At 44.0% G+C, this 22,451-nt stretch overlaps 1 long non-coding RNA gene across 3 annotated transcripts in view; it reads right to left on the reverse strand.

Moving 5' to 3' along the window:
• The window catches only part of LOC110340884, an 80,921-nt gene that overhangs the window by 21,605 nt on the left and 36,865 nt on the right, over positions 1-22,451 (reverse strand). For 2 of the 3 annotated variants that reach the window (XR_005878490.1, XR_005878486.1), the window contains exons 3-4: positions 20,913-21,055; positions 5,000-6,108 (exon numbers count right to left, since the gene is read on the reverse strand). This is a non-coding gene — a long non-coding RNA (uncharacterized LOC110340884). The remainder of the gene's footprint in view (positions 1-4,999; positions 6,109-20,912; positions 21,056-22,451) is intronic. The other variant, XR_005878487.1, reaches the window with a different exon arrangement.

Consider the following 22,451-nt stretch of genomic DNA (forward strand, 5'->3'; position numbering starts at 1 on the left):
TGTTCTGTTCCAGGCAGAGGGGAATAATCAGAGTGTTACTCCATCCAATAAAAACAACTCTACATCAGGGTTGAAACTCTGAAAGCCTTCATCTTCTCAATTCTTCTCTCTCCCTTTCTCTCTTTGCTTAAAGATCTGGCATTAATCAAGTTTTACTCTCAAGGCAGGCCATTCTTGCTTCTCCAGTTGGAGTTAAGTCTCTAGGGGTGAGTGGGATATAAAGAACACACATGATTCAGTAGCAATGATCAAATCAGATAATTCCAGCATCACCCCCTGTCACACCGGCTAGGGGATCATGGGAGTCTTGATATAAAGAGAAAGAGAGCTGCAATCCATTGTTATAGAATTCTGAACCCACTTGTATAGATACACAGTTCTGAGTGCTTCAGGCCAGGACTCTACTGACTTTGAAGTCCGCTGAGTCTGGGCATCCTTCAGCAGGAGGGTTCTGTACGTGATCTGGAGACGTCATCCATCAGCCATGTCCGAGGCCCATTGCTCTACTGAGCTTACCTCTCCCTTCATTGCTCCTGAGGTACTGGCCCTCTCTCTCTAAGGCCCCAGGCTATCCTGCACTTATTTTGTCCATCTCTTCATTTCTTTACCTGCAATCTAAAAATGACAGAGAATATTTTAGTGAAGCATTAGCTTGTCTCCTTTTAGGAAGAACTGATGCTCCACTCTGCGGTGGCCTCCAGGCATCATGAATAAACTCAAGAAGCCCTCTTCCTGAAAACTAAGGGATTCTGATCAAAGCCAGCAACTGGGGAAGACAGAAGAGGAAGCACGAAGCTTTCAGGAAATGATTTCTGATCTGGACAGTTCGCAGTGCACCTTAAGGAGGTCTGACTCTAGGAGAGGATGGAGAGGTGTGGAGGAGAACCAGGAAAGCGGCAGTCTGGGTAGGAGACCCCCTGTGGTTGGTCAGGTTCGGTTGCTGAGTCTCAGGAAAGCCTGAACTGTTTCTGCTGGAAATTAAACCAAGATTTGAAACTAATGAGGGGCCCGTGTAGACGAGAATATTGGACAGCATGTGCAGCTAATTATTTCATCCAGAGGGGCCAAGGGGACCTTGGGACATTCCCATGCAGCCTGTAAACTAGGGAAATTAATTCTAAGCTTGGAGGAAAAAAAATTAAGATACCACCATAAAAGCCCAGAGATTAAATGGTTTCTCCTCACCTTCTGAGAAGGTTACACCAAGGTCAGGAATGTTCGGTCACAATTAATGACAATCTGGCCCCATTGTAAATATTTGGCTGGGAACAAAAGGACTGCTGTCACCTGGCCAATCACAGACTCCTCGGTATATTTCGTCTAGGAATTCAGTGTGCTTGGGTGCAATTTCACTTTCATGAGGACATTCTTTTCCAAGGAGAGGGAGGGAGACATGTCTGTTATCAGGAACTGTGCTACCTAGCATTCAAGTGCCCAAGTTTAGACACTTCTGTAACTGTAACGTACAAAGTCCACTCACTAGAGGGAATGGTAGGGGGAGGGAAGCCTGGGGGTTGGAAGGAGAGAGATGTCAAAGATAAGGGGACTCAGAGTTGCTTTGAAGGAAGGCCAAGCCAGGTGTTATCTGTAAAAGTAGGCCGAGTCTCTCAGAAAGAAAAAAAAGTGTAGCATCAAGTCATTATCCTGGCTACTTGTCGTCAAATCAACCGGAGCCTTACTGTGGGTGGGAGTTAAAGGCAAAACCCAAACACGTGAGAATTCCGGGTTTCCTCTTCCGGCTGCTCTGTTGAGCTCAGGAAGCTGTTACAACACCCCAGGGGCAAACACTAGTGATCAGTCAGTGTCATTAAATGTCTGTCTTATTTTCTTTTAATAACTTTTTAGATCATGCATTGTGAACATATTCAGTCCTGGGGCGCTTTCTTTTCCCCTTCTACTCCCTCAGGCCCCCTGCCTTCTGCTCCTACTTTTATGTAATGTGTGTATGCACGCGCGTGCATGCGTGTGTGTGTGTGTGTGTGTTCCTGTGTGTATGTATGTATATATGTGTGCCTGTGTTCCTGTGTGTATGTGAGTGTATATATGTATATGTGTGTGCATGCGTGGGTGTGTGTGCATGTGTTACTGTGTGTATGTGTGTGTATATATGTATATATGTGTGCGTGTGTGGGCGTGTGTGCATGTGTATGTGTGCACACACACAGATCTTTCTATGACAGGATTTCCTGAACTTCTGATCCTCCTGCCTCCACCACCAGAGTGTTGGGAAGGCAAGTATATCCCCACACTGCATTTATATGGTACTAGAGGTCAAATCTGGGTATTTGTGCATGCTAAGTGGTTCCTCTAAACCCTGAACTGTTTCCCCCCCTTAGCTACTTTATGAATCATCAGATGTCTGACAATGTGGCTTTATAAACAGCCACTAACATGAAAAGCAAAAAGCCTAAAGCAAAGACAGGTGACGATGCCAAGAACATTCAAATGTTTTTTTAATTTTTTAATCAATTCTTTGAGAGTTTCATATACTTAATTTTTATCATACTCACCTCCTTTCCCAACTCCTCCCAGGTCCACTCCCACCAGCTACCCTCCCAACTTCATTTTCTCCCTCCCTCCCTCCCTCCCTCTCTCTTCTACCCTTTTCTGCTCCCCTTCCCTCTCCCTTTCCCTCTCACTGTCTTCTTCAACCCATGAAGTGCTTTTGTGTGGCCCAAACACTCTTGAGCACAAGTTCACTCCGCAGAGCATAGCTGACCCATGGCTACAAGGGGGTGACACCCTTAAAGAAAACCCATAGTCTCCCGGCAGCCACCAAGTGCCAACAAATCCTCAGCTAGGGATGCAATGTAGTATCTTCCTGTCCACACTGAGATTTTTGTCTACCTTGGGCTTCCATGGGTCTTGTTGCATGCCGTTTCAACCTCTGTGAGCTCACCTATACAGCTTCCTCCTATTGTGACTGAAGAGTGATGTTTCCTTGTAGCCATTCACTACCTTTGGCCCTTAATGCACTTCCCACCCCCCTCTTCCTTGATAAATCTTGAGCCCTGAGAAGCAGTGTGAAAGAATAAGAGACTTCAGAGTGGTCAGCTCTAAGTGGGACAGCCACATCAGCAAATACTTTTAACGGGAAAAATGAACGTACAGTATGTCAAGTGAACATGGAATAATGAGTGTACAGACACCTGGTATTAAAAAATCAGTCAACATGGTGTCATTGACAATGGGCTGGCAAGAGCCAAGCAGAGAAACATTTTCTATCAAAAGAAGAAAATATATATTTAGTTTGTATGGCCCCTGTAGTCACAATCCAAACAAAGTCTGCTAATGTTGTACCATAGCTCACCAGACAGTAGATAGTAAATGAATGACCATAACCACGTTCTAATGACAATCTATGAAGGATGCAATTGGAATAATCATATCATTTCTACATGTCATAAAGATGTTTTCTCCAGTCATTAAAAAATGTAAAAACAGTAGCAATAGCCTGGCATGAAAAGACATGTATATAATCCCGACAATTTGGAGACTGAGGCAGGAGGATCGCTAAGAGTTAAAGTCTGGGCTGAATATATAGTGTTTCAAAACAACCATCATAAAGGCTGTCAAGAAGGCTCACCAGGTGAAGGTAATTGCTGCCAAGCCTGAATATTGATTTTAATCTCCAAGTCCTATGTGATAGGAGAGAGCAAATTCTTCCAAGTTGTTCTCTGACCTCTTAATATGTACTGTGACAGACACATGGCCCCCAGTAGTACATACATACATACATACATACATACATACATGTAAACATACATATGCCATTCTTAGCTTGAGGTTGGACAAAAACAGGCAGGCTCTGGGGCCAGTTTTGTATAAAAATTTTAGTTTTTCAGATATATAGAGAGATGAAGTTGCCATTCCTAGAGCCATCAGCAGTGGGGTGTTCTGTCACAGATGGAACTGTCCACTTTCTGTCTACCTCATCCATTTGACATTAGCTAAATTCCACTTATGAGCCCTGGGTTTTTGAACACACAGATTGTTGGGCCTAAGAAAGGCTTGGATGCGAGGCCCAGTGTAAGCTCCTGAGCCTGACTTGAGTTTAGTGACCTGTCTCTAACCTGTAACCTCCACTTGGGGGTGACTCAGCCAGATTTGATGCAAGATTGCCCCCTGCCTCGCTACCTGCCTACTTGGTGGAATACTATTGGCCCTTAACTTCTGACGTCACCTTACCCTATCCCAAGATTCCCATCCCCTACCTCAGTCCTATATAAGTTCCTGCCTGTTTGAATAAATGGAAATCCTACTTCGACAGACTCCCGACTCAGTGTGGTTTTTTCTCCCTGGTAACTAATGGGGGGAGGGATCTGAGTCGTCGACACTCACCGGCTGGACCAGCCCTTCCCCTGCTCTACCTGCAGGGAGGACCCTGCAACAGATCACAGTGAGGCACTGTGAGTAACTGGCTCCCCTATGACACATTAGGCATTTGCACTTTGGGGTGCACCTGTCACTGTGAAGGAAATCCCTGTCATCCTTAAAGGCACTGGCCCCTGTAGCATAGAATATCTGATTTGCAGAACAATGTAAATCCCCATTTTTCCTGCCAGAACTTCATGTACATCATGTTAACATCAGGCTTATATTAAACATTCACATTAATAATGGACTAGAAGATCAAATTGTTTGCATACGCTACAGCCTCTGAGGGGAGATCCCTGCCAACTCCCTGCGCGTATGGTTCTGGGTACCTGTAAAATAATGATAACCAGAAACCATCAAACACTGAGCCGTCACAGTGGTGAGTGAGGCCCAATGTAGGATTTACATGAAAGATAGGAAACCCAGATTTATTCAGCCCGTGTCCTTGGAGTGTAGCAATTTTTCTGAATTAAATGATCTAGAAAGGAATTCTTAGTAGGACTTGGGAAGTCAACAACTTACAAGTCTCAGTAAGTCCCTAAAATTTACCAGATATACAAAGCCCCTCCCTCTTCAAGGTTCTATAAGCAACGAGGATTGCTGAGGAGACTCTCAGACTTACTCAAATGCCTTCAAGCAATGCAGAGAGCTCCAGGCTTCCAGTTTTCTTGAGTTGTCATGCACACTGTGGTAGGCTTTCAGAGATGCAGCTGTCTTTGAGTTTTCCACACTCCTGTACGTAGGCCCCTTCCCCATACTCTTGTAAATAACCATAACAAACTCGCTGATTCACCAAGGTAGTAAATTCACTGTGGTGGATGGTTAATTTGGGCTGCTGTAAGGTCCCTATCTGGTGTGAATGGACATTTACTCACATCTTACCAGGGACAGTGTCACATGGTATTCCTCCAGTTTTCAGGTAAGCTATGCACTAGTCTGTCATCCCACAGCCCCTTATGGAGAAATTTCTCACACTGGGGATTGTTACTTCTACTCAATACTTAGAACTACCTCATCCCCCTAGCCCTGCCCCAAGCCCCAGCACTTCCATCCACAAGCAGCTGGGAACATTGTGTCCTTTAGAATCACTTAGGTCATGACAAAGCTCGATGCTACAGAGTTGGGAACATCTGGCTGTTGCGGTTATATATTATGCAACAAGGCTATGTAGGGATGTGGTTCTAAGAAGAGTCTCTCCAGAAGACCACTGACCTTCCCGTGTGGAACTCAGACCCACGGGTAAGAAGCATGCACTTGGGGCTGTAGACTCCCCCTGGATGTCTTCTCCGTGTTACAAATACAAAGAGTTGCCTGGGCCACTGCTAACAAGCACATGGTCTGTGGAAGGAAAAAAAAGTTTCTGTGGGGGAGGAAAAACAAAACAAAACACCACCATGGCCGCCAAGCTCAGAGGCTGGAGGAGAGCCGTGCTGGTCAAGGGTATGATTCATTAGGTCTTGTCTGGGTGTCGGACGTTCAGCATTCGGGCCCATTGCCTCAAATTTAAATCATCTTTTGAAGAAGTGGCCGGGAGAGGTGCTGAAAGGCCCGGCACTCTGCTCCCTCTCTTGAAAAACAGCGTCTGCCTGCAAACTGCGGTGCGACTTTGCATTTTGGCCAGACACCCCGTGCGGAGCTCTGCTCAAGCTCTGGCTTTTTTTTTAATGGTCACCCAAAGGCAGGAAGAGAAAATAGTATTTTCACAAGCCAAGGAATCCCTCCTGGTGGCATCTGTGAAGTAAAAAATCAGAGAGTTAAAAGGCAAGCCTTGCTGTGCTGAGAAACTCTATCATGCACGGTGCTTTCCTGGTGTCCCGGAAGCTATGCCTCCTCCGGAGAGTGTTGGACCCCTGGAGTTCTTCCCAGAGACTCAAGGAAGCCTGGTCAGTGGGCGCTTTTATCAGCACCAATTAAGACCGAGGCTAATGTTGGGACCATTGCCAATATCCAAGCTGATTGGTTCCCCAACAACCAATTGGTTCCTGATGCCTCTGAAGACTGTAGCTGTCAGCCTTGCTCAGACAAAGAAAGGAGTGTGTATCCTTTGGGGATGTGCTTGGCAGACAAGATGGTCCATGAAATAAGCACCTCAGATAACGCAACTTGTAAGAGGTACCCAGAGACACCAGGGTCATAAAGGCGGGAGTGGCGTGGTGGCTGGGGCCTAGAAGAAGATGAAAGGGGGCCAAAGGGCATTGATGTTTGATGGGGACAGTGTTTGAGTGTTATCAGATGAGGAGTTCTGATGGTACAGGGTGGGGACAGTCACATAGCATCGTATTTGGTATCAATGGAGATAATGTTTGAAGTGATGAGGATGGTAACATTGTGGCTGGCACTGCCATTTAAAGAAAGATAATGAGACATCAGGTCACAAACGGCCTAGGAAGCTCCCAGCTAAAACTCCAAGGGCTTTCTCACATGCAGCTTCCAGGACTTGGTGCTTAGACACAAGACTACAGATGTTCAAGGGGTTTGGGCAGGGCATTATGCATTCTCTGAGAAGCACAGTTCTAGTTGATAAAATTTTCACCCAAATTCCTTGGGCTTTTGCTGACCCGGCCCTTAAGTATAGGGATAGAAGATGTTTGAGACTTAGCTGAAAAGTTAAGGCAATTGTTTTTCTCCCAGTCCAATGAGAACACAGCAGGGAGCTGCCTGATGTTGGAAGGCTGGCTGGAGAGTCAGGAGAAGGACATATTAAAAATAGCACAGAGAGCTAGCTGTGATGACTAATTTGTTTAGCAATGCATAGATTTACATGTATCTTCACAGATACAAATCATATAGTCCTTACAATGACCCTCTGATGAACTGACACTATTGTACCCTGGGAGATGTGTGTAGTGTATACTGCCTTACAAGTGCAGGTAAACTGTACCAGTGCGCACTTGTGGATGCCATAGAAAGATGTGGGTATCCTGGCATAATGCTCTGTTTTATTCTTTTGAGAAAGGGTCTCTGATTGAACCTGGATCTGGGCTAACAGCCATTAGTCCCCAAACATCCTCCTGTCTCAGGCCCTCACAATTCTGGGGTTGCAATAGTAGGCATAGCCATTGCTGGCTTTTTTTTTTCACATGACTGCTGAGGATTTGAACTCACGTCCTCATGCTTGGACAGCAAGCACTTTTCCTCACTGTGCCAGCATCCTGTTGTTGCCTTTGTAGGTTGGCTTACTTTATCTTAAGCCTATTAAAAGACAGTAAGGCTTACAGCCATGAGACCAGGGCAATTTCACTAGTAACTAACACAGAGTCAATTCCAACCTGGGATTGGGTGAACATTTTCAGTAGTGGATTGATTGGTTTGTGTTTTATTCAAAATAATATCCTTTTCTATTTTACTAATACGTCAGTCAAAGAGGAAAGGAAAGGAAGGTACCCTCATGGTGCTTAGGTGATGGAGGTAGATTTCAAGCCTTGAAATAAGATAGATGAACATTTTTGGAAAACACCCTTTGGAGGAAAAAAAAATCACAACCAAACTCAACATCTCTGAGCAAATCATTCAAGCTAAGACCTTCTTCTTAATCCCTTTTCTTTAAAATTTTGTTTCATTTTGAGACAGAACCTCACATTTCCCAGGCTGGCCTCAAATTCACTATCCAATGGAGGCTGGCCTCCATCTCCTCAATACTAGGATTCCTGGCATGTCCAGTCATGTCCAGTCATGCCATGCTGGAGATCAAGCTCATGATTTCATGCATTTCCAGCCCCTCCATTCTAAAGTCATGTCCAATTTTTAGATGCATGATATGACTATATAAGAAATAAATGCAATCAAAACCACACCTAGCCCCAAGACAGACAACCACTGTGATGGTGAATCCTTTTAGCCAACTGTCCTGCACGTGCACTCCTGATACGCGAAGTCCTCGTCATGGCTCCTCTACTATCCTGAGTGTGAATACCTTTCCTATAGTGACTAAATAATTGCAAGTCAAGTGGGTGAGCCTTCAGCTCTACTCTGAATGCTTTCTAGACAAATCTGGTAAGATTTCGAAAGATGTTTCAGGAAATGCTTTGCTGACCCATTCAAAGGCTTTCCTTGCATGACCAAAAAACAAAACAAAACAAAACCCTTTACTACCATTCCACTTGAATTCATCCTCCTGCAATTTCACTTCCTTGGAGGAAAAGAAGGAGGGAGCTCCAATTATATCAAAGATCCTATAAAATAAAAACCAGTGTACATCGTGGTCCATACTTTTAATCTCAACACACGGGAGGAAGAGAGAGGTGTATCTTTGTGAACTGGAGGTCAACCTGGTCCACACAGTGAGACCCTGCCTCAAAAATAGAAATAATAAGGAGGAGTTTGTAGATGATAAGCTATACAGTGATAAACTTAGAAGATGACGCAATGCTCTGCAGGACAAAGCAGAAAGTATCTTGTCAGCGGTGACTCACACTAATACAGTGGAAAGGCAATTCAATGGAAGAGTATTTGCGACTGAGAAAACTTCAAGGATATCTGGTCTTTGAGCAAGGCTGAAGACCTTGGTGCCTGGGGATGGATTTGACAATCCCCCACCCCAATCACTTTCATCCAACTGTGTCTCTCCCATGCTTAGACCATACATAAAGTTTCCTAGACATACCCACGCTGAAGAAATCTTGCTGCTCTCAAAGCATCCATAACCATCCTCGAGTAAGTCTGTTTTAAGCGTATATGCATGCCTGAGCAGGGGAGAGAGGTAAGCTAAGCAATTGTGTGGTTTGTCTCTGCTTAGGCAGTAAGTTACTAATCTCCTGATTGGAAACAGACTTGTATGAATTAGGAGCCGAAATTGGAACAACCACTGCTGTGTGCAGGATGTAAAGCGAATAAAATGAATGGGGCATTAACCTCCAACCACTGAATATTAATCAGCTTTTCATAAGAAAGAAAACACACAGCCTGCCACACTAAATATTTTCAGCGCTTATTGACAGGATATGATTTCCTTTCTCCCTCAGTCCTGCTTCTTCCAGTCAAAGGCCTGAACACCAGACAATGGTCAATTTGACACAGATTAATGTGTGATTTGAAAGGACCAGGGGTTCTATGTCAAGGCTGGGTGGAATTCTGAATGTGTCAGACCTGATGAAATGATAGGCCGTTATCTAAAGCATAGCTGTCTTCTAGTCCTTCCTATAAACCTGAGCCAAGCCGAAGGGAATTCACAGAAAGACCATGCAAGGATGACCTCAGAGTGAATATGATTACGCAAAGAAAAAGGCCTGGCAGTGGGAAATGAGTCCTTGTGGATATTTGGATGAGAGAACACACACCCAAGGGTGCCTGAGAGATAAAGAGAATCATGTAACAATAGTATGTGGGTGGAAACAAAATTGATAATAATGTTTCTTTTCCTTGTACTGTATTACAATTGATTTTGCTCAAGAGTGCAAAGACTTATAGCCATGCCATAGAGTGATAAGAAAGAATATACATTGTATCTGCCTATATTTGGTCCTGTTTATTGTTGTATATCTATACCTACCAGTAAGTAAACATAGCTTCATGCTCTTGGACTCTACCAGCTAAAGACTGAATATATCCTAGAATATACTTGTGCTTGTAGTGAACATACACAGACTTTTTTCTTGTTTTCACTCCTAAGAAATTCAGGATAGCAACTACTTACACAGTGTTGACATATTGCTCATTATGTGTAGTCTAGAGACTTAAAAGATACAGGGAGATGTGCCTAGCTTATATACAAGTACTACAGCAACTTATGGGAGAGACTTGGACATGTGTGGACTTTCTTTGGAGGGAACAAAGCCACATGAATTTATAGTAGCAAGATGAATATAGATATAGACATAGATATAGATATAGACATGGACATAGACATAGATATAGATAGGTACAATTTTGTGTTAATATCACCAAGCAAAGCAATAGAATCTTACCTCATGATTTTCATAATTTGAACTAACATGTATTATCCATACATTGGTATCTGTAGAATGTCTAAAATTGCTAGCATCGTAACTACAGAGTTCATTTCACATGGCCACCATGTGAAATGAAATAACTTAATAAATAAAGAAGGGGGTGTTTCTTCCATATCCAGGGGGGGTTTTCCAAGTTTTATTTTATTTTTACAGTAAGTCTGTGTCTATGTCTGAGTTTCCTGAAAAGTCCACAGGCCCTGGATCCCCAGAAGCTGGAGTTACAGGTGGTAGTGATCCACTCTATGTGGGCGCTGGGAACTGACCTTGGGTCTTCTCTAAAAGCAGTATACGATATCAATAGCAGAACCATCTCTCCAGTGCCCCATTTCTAGTTTACGTAAATCTCTTCACATATTTTCAAGATATTTAAATGTTTTTCATTTATTTTACTAATGAGGACCACGTGTATTTCTAATACATCTTATTATTTAGCAATCAGGGGATACTTCTCACCCTCAAACAGGGTCTCACAAGCTCTCTCCACAAAAACCACTAACCCTGGGTCCCCTAGATCTAAAAAGCCCCACCCCCACCGCTGAAATGTCTTCCAAAGCATCTAAAGGAAAAAAACGCATCCCAGAGGAGCCGAGGACTGATGATGGATAGCTTCCTGTGTCACCTTGTGGGAGGATGCCACAGAAATAATTACACTTTCCCCTACCCTCCAAATTCCCCTTCTGACTGTCCTATCAGGCATTAACCTAGGTATTGTTATGAAGGGGTTTTGAAGATGCAATCAGATTTCCTAATCAGCTGGCCTCGAGGCAGGGAAAGCAGCATGGATTACTCACAGAAGTGAAATAGATCACAGGTGCTCATGAGGCCTCACCCTAACAGAGCAGCTACTGGCAGCTGATAACTGCTGGGAGCTGGAGAGTCATTCTCCTTAGGGTTTACGGCCATTGGTGAGTTACCCATACTCCAGTAGACAGCCCCACATCTATGCACACAGAGACAGTGTTAGTTGGACTCTGGTTATTTTATAAGAAGGGGGGGCAGAAAGCACAGGAGGAGGAGGGGAAGGGGAAGAGGAAGAAATAATTAAGTTGGAAACAGAATATGGTGTAGTGCACCTAGGGAACTTGAAGGAAGGAAATGGAGGGTGTGTGTGTTCATATTTCATTGTATACATACATGAAATTCTGAGGTAATACATTTTTAGAATAAAACTAAACTGACCTCTACATTGTAAAAAAAACTAAAATAAAATGAAAAGAGGGAGGCAAAAGAGGTAAGAAGAAGAAAGGAAGCCAAAAGAAAGGTCAACATATAACTTATAACTTGCTTTGCTAGCACGGAAGAAGAAGGTCGGAAGGATGAACCATGGAGTGCAGCAGACCTGGCTGAGAGGAAGTGAAGAGGAACCTGTTGTGGGATAATCTCTTTGTCCACTGCAAAGATGTGTTTCTGTTTCACCTCATCTGCCTAAGGTGCCTTCTGATTGGTTTAACAAAAAGCTGAACAGCCAATAGCTAGGCAAGAGAGGATAGGCGTGACTTCCAGGCAGAGGTAGGAACTCTGGGAAGGAATCTGAGAGGCTGGGGATTCACCAACTAGACCAGACTCAGAGGAAGTTGGACATACTCTACTGAGGAGAAGTAATAAGCCACACAGCAGAACGTACATTAATATAAACAGGCTAATTTAAGCTTTCAGAGCTAGTCGGGAACTAGCCTGAGCTAAGGCCAAGCTTCCATACTTAATAAGAAGTCTCCATGTCATTATTCAGGAGCTGGCAATCAAAAGAAAGACCTGCCGTAGGAAATGAATTAGATAACCTTAATGGACTTGGGAAATGACCCATCCCCAGAGCCTCCAGTGAGAAGCATCCCAGCCTATTCTAGTAAAACTTTCCCACCAGAAATGATAGTAAACGTCTCTTCCTTCAGACCACTAGGCTTATAAGTCATCACAACACCACCAGAAACCTAATAGAGACAAACACCCATGACTTGGAAAAATTTTATTAAGGAAAAATGAGTTAATCTCAGGAGAGATTACAGAAAAGCCCCAAAGGGATGAGGCAGTCTTGAGGGCATGGGAAACCAATAGCTATAGCAAGACAGCCTTAAATCCTATCTGCATTCTGCTGGTGTTTGAAATCAACTGTAAGAATTTAGAGCTCCAGGAGGTTCAGTTGGTACTGTTTGCTGTGCAAACGTGAGGACCTGTGTCCCCAGCATCCCACAGAAAACCAGGTGAGATGTCACATGCCTGTAATCCTCATGCTGGGGAGGCAGACACCGGAAGATCCCTGGGGCTGATCAGTCAGCCAAGTTTAACTGAATTGGGGAGCTCCAGGTTTAACGAGAGACCCTGTTCCAAAAAACACAGTAGAGTGTGCCTGAGAAAGAAGACACCCAAAGTCACTCTCAAGCCTCTATGTTAACAAAAGAATTCATGGCTCCTCCCACTCAATACCGTAGCTAGGGAATAGTTAGTTCTTTTATAATATAATGCTATTAAAAGGAACAACTATCCAAGGTGACCTACAGACAGCAGCCACCAGGGGCACCTCCCGATACTTTTCCTGTGTATTCTGTCATGGCATCTTAGTCCAATTCCCACGGAACATCTTTGACTTCACACAAGTTGGCTAGCTCTGCTAAGATGGCACTCTTGGTGAGTGATCCATCAGAAATTTGAACACTAGCCCCTCCTACATTGTCCTAATATTTCCACGGCACTGCCTACAATCTCCATGTATCACAGACACTGGCTGGAATTCAGAGAAAACACAGCTAGCACATAGCAACCAAAAGTGTGCTGTGTTGGTACGTGTAGAGGGAGGCTGCTCACCTGCCTCATTTGTTGCTGCAGTCACATCATCGGTGGGCAATGCTGAATGTCTGACTCATTAGTAACTCAGAGAGAGGTGGGGAGCATGCCTGGGACAAGGACAAGGAGCTTAAGTTGCCTAAATAAGTGCAATGTTTTTCCAAAGACCTAGGGATAGTGTTCAGGAGCCCTGATACCGACAAGCCCGAGTCTGCCTTTGCAGATGAAGTAATGTATAATCCTGGAAGGTGCACTGAAAACCCTAGGAAGAAGACAGAGTGACTCAGCCTGAATGTTGAGAATAGAATCCAGGGACTCGAGGCAGGCAAGTGCCCAGTTCCTTGACGAGAGTTTTATTTGTATGGTATTAGCATCCTTCCCTGTCCCCACCCTTCCAAATTCCGCTAGTACTTCCAACATCATCCCTTTGCTCTTGGATTTCCCTGTGCCTATCATTCTCAACCGAGAGCCAAAACACCTCAGTCTCAATGCAAAAACAGCTGTTGCTGTCTACTTAGGACCAAACCACACACCCATCCCAAGTCCAAATCGCCTCATCAGAAAACCCAGAGCTTGGGCATCTCAGGCCTCCGCTGCTGGATCAGTTTGTATGGATAGCTCCCCGGCACATGCAGACAGCTCTGCAAATGGGGAGACCTCGTTTATACAGCATCTTGCTCAGTTGATGAGGATGTGGAATCCAGGCAATCCACATTAGGGAATGAGATCACCAAGGAAGCAGTCAGCTACATAGCACCCCCAGAGTCCACAGGACATGAAGCACCCACTTTAAGAACTCCTGTTCAGAGCTGCAGACACTGCTGGCTCGATGGTTAAGAGCACGTGATGCTCATCAGAGGACTTGGGCTTGGCTCTCAGCATCTACTCTGGCAGATCACAACTCCAGATCCAGCATATGAGATGCTCTCTCTGGACTTTGTGGACACCAGCATACACAAGGTATGCACATACACACAGAGACAAAGACATACACACATGAAAATAGAACCACAAAAATAATCCCTTTTCATATTTAGGCTGTGGCAGCCTGTAAATCTCTTTGTGTGCTTAAGACAACTCCTTTAAGGACAACTCCGACTTACATACACACAAATGCAGGTCCATTTCCTTTTTCTTATGTTGTTTTGTTTCTTTTCCTTTGATGTAGTCCCAGTATATAACTCAAACAAGCCTCAAGTTTTCTGTCCTCCTTCCTCTACCTCCTGAGTGCAGGGATTGCAAGTATGAGCCACTAGGCCCAGCCCACTAACACAAATATTAATTGATAATGAATAATGAATAAATACATTATAGTCAATCACCATAATCTATTCAGTCTTGAAGAGAGACTCACTAAGAATTGGATTATATTTTTAACTACAAGTGTGGGTATGTATGTGCATACCCCCCCACACACACACAATGAGTGCAAGTATCAGAAGAGGTCAAAAGAGGGTGTCAGATCCCCTGGAGCTGGAGAGACAGGTGGCTGTGAGATGCCCCATATGGTTGCTGGGCACAGAACTCAAGGTCCTCTGTGTGAGCAAAACATGTTCTTAAAGCCAATGTCTTGGGCATTTATTAAAGTCTCCAGACTAAATTCAAAGGGATGGGAGGAAGGAGGAGGGAAGAGGGGACAATCCCTATGCCTATGGAGCAAGTATAATCTACAACCTTGCCTCCTCACTTCTTGGGAACAGCAACACTGTTCTGGGAAGTACTATTCTAGATTCACTCTGAAACTGAACTTGATGCTTTCGCTGCTATTCACCCTCTTTGACTTCTGATGAATGTTGCTAAAACTCCCAAGTTTGCTCCGAGGGATTCCAGATCACCCTCCTTGTGGGAGCTCTCACTCCTCATATTTGCAAATGCTGTCTACTAAAACATAATTAACTACTGGACAGGCAAATTAGGAATCAAGGAGACTCAGCCTGGCCTGGATTCTGATAATGTTTTTATTCACTCACCCTGATAGGCACCTTACTTAGTCCACCAGCCAAAGGATGCTCTTTCACATCCACTCTGAAAAGTGGGGACTATGCTCTCCTGTCTTGAGACAAAGTGCAATTCCATGGATACCAGACAGTAATGAAGTAGAGGACCTATGTAAGTGAAGAAGTTTGTGGGACCCGTGAATGATAGACAAGAGATGCACTTGGTCAGAAACAGAGCAGCAACTGACACACCTCCAACTTCCCAGTCCACCTTCTAATTCCTCCATCCTCTACCAACTAGAAGATACAGCTGGTGGTGAGTTGGCAACTAAGAGGGGAAACGGCTTTGTATTTATCTAGTTATTTTTGGCCAGTGGTACTCAGAATGCTCCTGAGATCCAGGCTATCACCAGCCATCATCCTGTCTACACTATACTAGATACCCTTTGGAAGCCAATACAAAGAACACACTTCCCAGCAATGACACTGGCAGGCCCAAACCTTCAACTCTCTGCCTGCCAACACACTACCAACCGCAGTTATCTCTGGAAGATTGTATGGAGGATTTTTCCTGCACGCACGTGCGCGCGCGCACACACACACTACTACATGAACAACCATGATGGAACACAGAAGGACAGCTTCTTTTTGTTGATCACACTACCACCTTTAGTCATTTCTCTTTTTTGTCACTTCTAGGGAAACACAATTCAGTACTTTGCAATAATGTGGATTGTGGTCAACTTTGAAAGATACATATTTTCTCAAACTGGAAAGTCTCCAGAGGGGCAAGGTCTAGCCTCAGATTCACAAGGGTAAATGGGGATGAAGGAGGAGGCTCACCTGTACCTCTGCTACTATTTATAAGACTGTTCCAGAAAGAAAGACCAAAAATGATGAAAATATTTTTTGCAACTGTCAAATCAATGCTACTTAAAATTCCAACCCTCTACACTGGCATTTAATGCATTTTCTTCCCACATTACAGAGGGCCAGGATGACAACTGGCTTGCCAATTAGCCAGATGTGACAGAGTGAAATCTCTCCCACTCGGCCTCCAAAAATTACCTAAAGTATTCACACACAAATAATCACTTTCCCCAAGTGAGAAAACAGTACACTCTTATTTATTGCCTCAAAGACGTAGGTTTTCCAACACTATGATATATCGAGAAAATGCCATGTTCAAGGAAGCAAATGAGAGAACTTTAAGGTGGGGCTGTTCCTCCTTCAAACGCAGACAGAATTCATTCGTTTTAATTAACTGCTTATCAAGTTCCCTGACTTTGATTCTCCAACACAAAATATATTTTTAGAAGGGGGCAGGGAGGGCTGATAAATTTTCAGGAAATAGCAAGTTCAGTTTTGGGATTTTTTTTCCAAATCAGTTGGCAAGCCAGAGTGAAAAGCTTCTAAGTGTCCGTTTACAAATAAAATTTTAAAAAAAGAGGAGGAAGGGATGGAGGGAAGGAGGAAGCAACAGAGGAAGAAAAGAAGGAAGGAGAGAAGGGAAGGAGGGAAGGAAAGGAAGAAAGGAAAGAAGGAAGGGAGGAGGGAAGGAAGGAAGGAAGGAAGGAAGGAAGGAAGGAAGGAAGGAAGGAAGGAAGGAAGGAGAGACCTCTACAATCTGGATGATGAGTTGTCTAAAAGACTCCCACAGGCCCCAGTCCGTGAGTGGGGAAGGGCCAAGCTTCTACTGCATGAGAGTCCAAAGGCTTGGTAGAGTTGAGGTGGGAAGCAGAGGGGTAGGCATGGGGACTCTGAGGTCAGAAGGAAGGTGAAGAACCGTGATTACCTCCATCTTTTGAAATCTGGGGAGTGGGTTCTAGCCTCTTCTGTCACAGAAGTACTAGATAATTTTTTTCCTCGTTGCTATGAAAAACTACGCAGAAAACTGGGGGATTGCCTTGATTACATAAATGGTAATTAATGTGGGAAGATTGTGGGGACAGGGGAGGCACCATTTTCTGATTTTGGATCCAGGACTGTGTGAATGGAGAAAGCAAGCTGACTACAAACATACTCTCTGCGCTCTTGATCACGGATGTGAACATGGTTGCTTCAAATCCCTGCTGCCTTCATTTCCCTGAAATGATGGGCACCGTGGTGGTTTGAATGAAAACTGTCCCTCATAGACTCCAGCAATAGAATATCTGGACTCGAGTTGGTGTCACTATTGGGGAGGTCATGGATCCTTTAAGAGGTAGAGCCTTGTTAGAGGAAGTATGTCACTGTGGGCAGGCTTTGATGTGTAGAGCCTCCCCCAACTTGCAATTTGCTCCCTCTGCTTCATTTGTGGTTGAAGATGTGAACTCTCAGCTTCCTCCTTCAGCCTCTTCCTGCCACGCTCCCCCACTGCCATGGGCTCTCCCTCTGGAACAGCAAGCCAACAGAAACTCCTCCTCTTAAAAGTCACTTTGTGTCACAGCATTTTTTAAGCACACCAACAGGAAGTGGCTAATACAGACTGTCCCCTGGAATTGTGAGCTGAAACACATTCTTTCTCTCCGAAGTTTCTTTTCTCGGGTATTTATCACAACAATGAAAATTAAAGTAAAATGTTCACCAAATAACTGAACCCTCTCCCCCAAAATGTCTCTCCCTCTTTTTATATCAATGTCATTGTAGGGTGTATTAAACCCATATCTTGTCAGCCTATTGGGACAAGCCCTCCTTACCTTACTACTCCTGGCAAGTCAGGCTACCCGGACTGAATTTTTGACCCTATGTTAACATATGTCTGTTGTCCTCTCCCTACCATATAGCCTTTGAGATTTTAGATAATGTCTACATTTCATATTTCTTAGTTAGAACATTAATATCACAAATCCCCTTCCTAGGCCATTGTGCCGTGTGGAAAAAGTGTAAAGACTAAAATGACAATCCATTCCACGGTGTCACAGTCAGAGACATTCCTCTACCCTCCTGTACAAAGGTGTTGATGTGTTGCATGGAAATGGCAATGCCTAGTTGCCTACTTGGGGTCAGGATTACATAGGTCCATCAAGATAGGACTCTTACAAGGCAGGTATGGGTACTAAACACACAGCTGGCTGGGCTAATGGTTCTTCTGATTATTATCACATCATTGAACTGCCTAGCCTCGATATCTATTTGATAAATCTTAGGGGCTTCCCTGGCCCTTATTAAATGAGTCCTTTTTGTTTAAGCATGGGGTCATCAGACAGAACAACAGCAAGCTAATCTTCAGAGTGGCTAACAGCTGCTAGGAAAAGGATAAATTCCACCAGAGAGTCTCTGCTTCAGGCTCACTTAAGCCAGCCAGGTCTGGATGCTTTTTTCCACACTGGGAACACATGGCTTCCATTAGCTTACTGATACTGACACATCCTAGCCTTCCAAAGTGCTCTGGGCCTCTGATGAGTGAAGGGTTTGCATGCCCAACAAGCAAAAGAGGGTTGTGCTGGCAAGGAATTGCTGCCAGGGGTGGGGCGGGGGAGGTGTTGAGTTTAGGTAGGAGATGAAATCGGGCTCTGCTTTCAATGACTGTCCTGTCCACACCTGAACATAAACTAGCCACACCTGGTGAAGTTTCTGCCACTTCTGCTGCCCCAATGAGGATGTCATTTCGAGTCTACAGCCTCCATTAATCAGCAGGCAAGTCCAACTAAATGGAGAATGCTGAAGGTGAATACACACCCTCTGTTAAGTTTCTAATCCAAAGCAAACCCTGGATTGAATGCACGAATGCTAGGCTCCTTTTATTTTGTGTGCTAAGGGCATCCCTGTTCAGTCCAGCTTTTGAGAAACAGGACTGAATGGCAATTAATCTGCAGTTTGAGCATGTATAACAGTAATTCAATCCCGAATTAACCTTTATCATCTGCTTTCCACCTTCAAAGCTATGGGGCCCACCTTTACATGGCACAGGGATGCAGGAAACCTCATCAGAAAGGTAAGAAAGGACAGAGCCATAGCTGACCTGAGAAAGTGGGGACGATTCTTTGCTGTAAATTGCATACCCAAGGACATATGGCTTTGCTTTCTTGATTGAAGAGGGGACCTCCTTACTGGGTGCAGACATATTATCTCTCAAAGCATTTGTAGTTTGGGACAGCAAGGCAAGAATGGACAGACACTGGTGATAAGAGTAATGAGAACACCCTGGCTTCCAGTTGAAGGCGCACAACCATTTTCATGCACCAATCATTGTAGCCCTGTGAGCCCAGGAGCCCTGTGAGCTAGGTAAAGAGTCATCATAGAATCGGGTAACCTTCACTGGGATCCTGGCTCCTGCCAAACCATGCTCAAGCCCCAAGCAAATCTTTCCACTCTGTGTCTTCATGCCCTCGTGCACCAAATGGGAAAGACGACACTTGCCACTGTTGGAGTTCATGAGGCAATAAGATACCTAATGTTACTACAACAAGCCTTGGTGTGTGTGTGTGTGTGTGTGTGTGTGTGTGTGTGTGTGTGTGTGTGTGTGTGTGTGTGTGCCATACTCCACCTCTCACCTCTCTGGAAGGTGTTGAGGCTTTGACTTAAGTAGATCTGCTCATAGACAATCACAGGGGACACTGGGAAATCTCTATTGTCTTCAGGAGGGTACATGATATATTGCCTCCAGACTCCTCAAGTCCATCAAGAAGGGTGTCACTCACCCAGGTTGACAACTGGCATGGAAGGTTCTATTTCCTGCTTGTTTCACAAAGATATATCCAAAATGTGTGGAGAAAGAGAGAGAGAGTTGTACACATACCACAACACCTTACTAAATTGAGATCCCATGTGTGTAGGGCATGGTCTTACACATCTTGAATGTTTTTACTCATGGTTTTCTTTAAAAATAAAGAAAAAGTGACCAACTCCCTTTACTGGCTTGTTCAGGAGTCAGTGGTTACCTAGAATGCTGTTCTTTCAAATGCTAGAATCTAGAGAGTCCTGGGCATGCCCAGACAGCTGGTCAATCTCCAGAGTTGGTCTGGATTGGTCTTATTTTATGAATGAAAGAAATTTAGTTAGTCTGAGAAGCAAAGGTGCAGCTAGATGTGGTTGTTCAATGTGGGCTCCTAAGACACAGATAACACTAGCTGGAGCTTTTTCCTACAGAAATGACAATACAAGGGCAAATAAGCCATCTGTTCCTTCTTTGTTGCCTGTACTATGCTTTTGTTGGTGGTGTTACTTTATGATTTTAGTGGTTTGCTTTTGGTTTTGTTTTCACGTTTTATAGTTGCTATTCGGGAGGCAGAGGCAGGCGGATCTCTGTGAGTTCGAGGCCAGGCTGGACCGACAGCCTCCAAAACAATACAGAGAAACCCTGTCTCATAAAACCAAAAAAATGTTTTATTGTAGGTTGAATATCTCTAATCTGAAAATGCAAGTTCCAAAAGGCTCTAAATGCCAGCACCTTGAATGTCTTGGAATTCACCTGGTAAAGACTACACAAATTTAAAAAAGGAAAAAAGGGCCCTGAAAGTTACTGAAACATGAAGGGCTTTTGTTCCTGAGCATGTGAAAGTAAGGATATTCAACCTTCATGATGTTTGTCTTTTAGTAAGAAATTTTAGATATCAAGTGACTTTGTATGAATTAAAATGTCAAAGCTACCAGTGATTCTCAAGGGTATTTTCTTAGCTCCTATATACTTTCCAAGGTATTTTAAGGCTACACGTCAACTGTTATGCTAGCTTATAAAACAGACTCATAGATGAATCAGATATATACTGCTATGTGAACCAGAGGAGTCACCAACTCATTAGACAGAGGCCTTGGAAGGAAAGAAAGACTCATGCATGGAAAAGCAGTTCCCAGTGTCCCCAATAATTGTCCTTGAATGAATTTATTTAAGAGCCTAAGTACCTTTCCAAATGAGCTACTAAGTGTGTCTGCAAGAACACAGTGGACTTACAGGGTGCTTAGGGCCACTCTAAAATCCCAAGGGACATGTCATCCTCTAGATGTGATGGAGGCAGAGGCTGCTGGGGTTTAGTCGTGTCATTCATTTCATCTGTAGCGGACACGCAGGCAAAATGATCACAAACAGAGAAATCCCTAGGTGTGAGAAGATAAAAAGTCTTAGTAGGTTCATTGAGGAAAAGGAAATCACACTAGCAGTGGATAAAAGCCACACTGTGCTGGAAGATTCCAGCATTTAGAGCCCCGGGAGTGGCTGAGCTTCTAAAGGGGCTCCCACTACCATCAAAGGAGAGAGCTCTTGGATATCAGGGACATTTCAGGCTGTGATTTTCCACTCTGGCTTTCTGCCGCTATCTAGGCTTGAGTCCATTAGCTTACTGCATCTCTGATTTCTTTTGCTTTTTCTTTTTCAAGCGTGTTTTCTGTTTATCTCTGCCCAGCTGAGTGTGGTCTGTGCTTCCTAGCTTTCCTCTCAGAGGCAGTAGACTCTGCCCAGTCACAGTGAGAAAATGAATTTACCAGGCTCTAATTTAAAAGCACATTGTGACTTTCATTTACCATGATTAAGTAAAGGGTGGAAGGGGAGTTGATAGAAATTGGAGCTGAGCTAAAGATTTTCAGTAAAGCGAATGGGAAGAGAAGAGCCCCACAAACAATTTCCACAGGCTATCTAGATTCACTGAATTGGGGAGGTTTTTGTTATTGAATACAAGCACAATTGAAACCAACCCCAAACGGAAATTTAAATTGAGATAATTTCCTGTTTGTCTATCTTTTGAGTCTAGGGAGATTGACTGTGCTTCAGAGAAAGGATAGTAAATAACCATTTGGACTTAGAGTCTGGGTGCCCAAAAGTTCATTCGTCCTTTCTTTCTTCCTTTCTTTCCTTCTTTCTTTCCTTCCTTCTTTCTTTCTTTCCTTCTTTCTTTCTTCCTTTCTTTCCTTCCTTCCTTGCTTTCCTTCCTTCCCTCCCTCCTTCCTTCCTTCCTTTCTTTCCTTCCTTCCTTGCTTTCCTTCCTTCCCTCCCTCCTTCCTTCCTTCCTTCCTTTCCTTCCTTCCTCTTCCTTCCTTCCCTCCCTCCTTCCTTCCTTCCTTTCTTTCTTTCATAAGATTGGTTTTCATTTTTTTGCTATGTAAGTGTACGTGTGTGTGTGTGTGTGTGTGTGTGTGTGTGTGTGTGTGTAATCATGGTGAGGGGTGAAGGGGGTAGATCCTCATGAGGACAGGTACACCAGGATGCCAGGAAGTACTGGACAGCCTAGAGCTGGAATTCCAGGCAATTGTGAGGCCCCTGTTGTAGGTGCTGGGGACTAAGCTCTAGTTCTTCCAAGAACAGCACCTGCTCTTCTCTGCTGAGTCTTCTCTGCAGCCCCAGATTGCCTTCAGTTTTAAAGTGCCTTTTTGTGTGTTTTTAGAATTTCCCCACAAAATTTAACATATATCTGTTCGTTATACCCATCATTACAAAAGGAATTTCCCAAATCAGATGAATGAATGAATGAATAAATGAATGACTCTTATGGGATACAAA

The sequence above is a fragment of the Mesocricetus auratus genome, unplaced genomic scaffold (genome assembly GCF_017639785.1).
Source record: "Mesocricetus auratus isolate SY011 unplaced genomic scaffold, BCM_Maur_2.0 Super-Scaffold_100007, whole genome shotgun sequence".
In the NCBI taxonomy this organism is placed as follows: Eukaryota; Metazoa; Chordata; class Mammalia; order Rodentia; family Cricetidae; genus Mesocricetus; species Mesocricetus auratus.